The 2,375-nt window shown below is 42.7% G+C and overlaps 1 pseudogene; it reads left to right on the top strand.

Moving 5' to 3' along the window:
- The first annotated feature begins 401 nt into the window (after positions 1–401).
- Positions 402–1,990, top strand: LOC118632078 (annotated as a pseudogene).
- The last annotated feature ends 385 nt before the right edge of the window (positions 1,991–2,375 follow it).

A 2,375-nucleotide genomic window follows, 5' to 3' on the forward strand; every position in this document is an offset into this window, starting at 1 on the left:
ACATGGACAATTTCACGGCTCTAAATACATATTCCTAAATTGCATCGCTAAAGAGTTGCACTCATGTCTAGAGCCAGCAGTAATGCATAAGAAAGCTGGGATCATGGAGACTTCATCTACATGGATGAAGCATGATTAAAACAACTACTATCTACTATCACTTGCAACTTTTTTTTTTTTTTTTTTTTTTTTTGGCTAATTTAGTAGGTAGGTACATGCCTCATTGTCATTTAATTCGCTTTTCTTGATAAATTCTAGAATTTCTATGTTTTACCATATGTTTGTTTACTGGTTGTATTTGCTGTTTAATTTCTGACTTTCTACCGTATCAGCTATTGGTCCCTAAAGCTGCTGCTGAAATTGACCCTTGGGAGAATGTTTATTGAAAACAATTGAGCGTCATGGTGGTAAGATAGCAATTTCTAAGAAAAGAGGCTAATGAATTTCAAGCTGAGGGTTTATGGTCTTAATATCTACTTTTGGGGGAAGTGTGTCATTCTATTAGACTATAAGATTTACCCTCCCCTCCCTTCATACCCTTCTTTCCCCCATTCCAGCATTTAAAATAACTAGTGCAAAACTAAATGCAGACTGAATGATAACAGTAATTAATTCATGTTACTTTCCATTCTTTGTTGGCAACATGATGGCTGAGCATCCGCTTCGGGAGATATTGAAAGTAGCTGGCTTTGACTGATTGATTCTGAGATATGTGTGTGTCCATTATGGTCTAGACATTATTATTAATTATTATCATCATCATCTTCTTCTTCTTTCTCTTTCCTTACCTGACAAGCTGTTTGAGGAAGTATCTTCCTTGACCCATCAGGCTCCAAAGCTGTGGGAGATTCTTTTTATATCAGACATTCTCCAACATCAGAAGTATCACCTAAGAAAGCTTATTAAAAACACAATCCTTGGACATCACTGCTGGAGACTCCGATCCAATAGATACGAGGTGAGCCCAGGAATCCACACTTTATTTAACTATTGAGATGCAGGGGTGGCTACTGGCCACACTTTGTGAAACTGGTGTAGATCCTTGGGATAGGAAGTAAATTTATAGTGAAATTATTCAAGGTAGAGGCAGAAAAGAGGCTAGGAATGGGGAGGAGGGGAGTATAGTCCAGTAAGGGCTCCTTCTGGGCCCATTCTCCAAGAGTGTCATTGTGGAGAAAATTGTGCAAATAAGACCTGGAGAAGGTAGTCAGTGTGTGGCAACTTTTGTATATACGGGATACAGGGGCCAACAAAAAGGCCTGTCCCCCATACAGTAGTTTGGGGAAAGCAGGAGGGGGTGGGAGCAGAAAGGATGGGGTCAATGGGGGGATAAAGAGGGGAAATCTGTAATACTTTCAACAATAAAGATTTACAATATAGGGCGCTTTTGTGCGCACTCGGGCTGGTGGTGCTCAGGGCGGCCAGGCGGCGCGGACCGGGAGGGCTTCCCTCGCCAGTGGATCGTACAGAGTGTACTGCCGGGCTCTGGTCTTCTGTGCACCAGGGCTCCCTCTGATACTCGGGTGAAGGAGCTGGAGAAGCGTGCCTCAGGCCAGGCTTTTGGGCGGATTCTCAGCCCTCCATCAAAAGAATCTGTCCCAGAATTCCCCCTTCCCCTCCAAAGAAGAAGGATCTTCCTCTGGAGGAAATTCAGAAGAAATTAGAAGCTGCAGAAGAAAGACGCAAGTCCCATGAAGCGGGGGTCTTGAAGCAGCTTGCTGAGAAACGAGGGCACGAGAAAGAAGTGCTTCAGAAAGCAATGGAAGAGAACAGCAACTTTAGTCAAATGGCAGAAGAGAAGCTGACCCACAAAAAGGAAGCCAACGAAGAGAACCGCGAGGCGCAGGTGCTGCCAAACCCGAGCGATTGCGAGACAAGGACAAGCACATTGAAGAAGTGCGGAAGAACAAAGAATCCAAAGATCCTGCTGATGAGACTGAAGCTGACTAATTTGTTCTGAGAAGTGACTTCCTCCTCCTCCCCTTCCTAAATATCCAAAGACTGTACTGGCCAGTGTCATCTTATTTTTGCCCTCCTGACAAATATTCTAGAAGCTGATCTAGGACCATAGGTAGATCCAGACTGTATGATGTTGTTTTAGGGGACAAAGGGGAGAAACTGAAAGTGTTTAACTCTTTTTCTAAAGTGTTGAAGTCTTTCTAATGTAGCTATTTTTCTTGTATCTTTTCTACTTCAGTACACTAGGTGTGCTGGGTCAGTGGCTAGCACTGTATTGGCTCTGTGAAAACATGTCCATGAAAAGAGTATGTAGTGGCTTCTTTTAAATTGTTAGATGCTGAATATTTGTTCATTTTTAAATCCCAGTTCTGTCCTGATCTTACCAGATGCGACTGTACTTGAATGGTTAATAAACT

This window comes from Molossus molossus, unplaced genomic scaffold, assembly GCF_014108415.1.
Source record: "Molossus molossus isolate mMolMol1 unplaced genomic scaffold, mMolMol1.p scaffold_m16_p_17, whole genome shotgun sequence".
Taxonomy (NCBI): domain Eukaryota; kingdom Metazoa; phylum Chordata; class Mammalia; order Chiroptera; family Molossidae; genus Molossus; species Molossus molossus.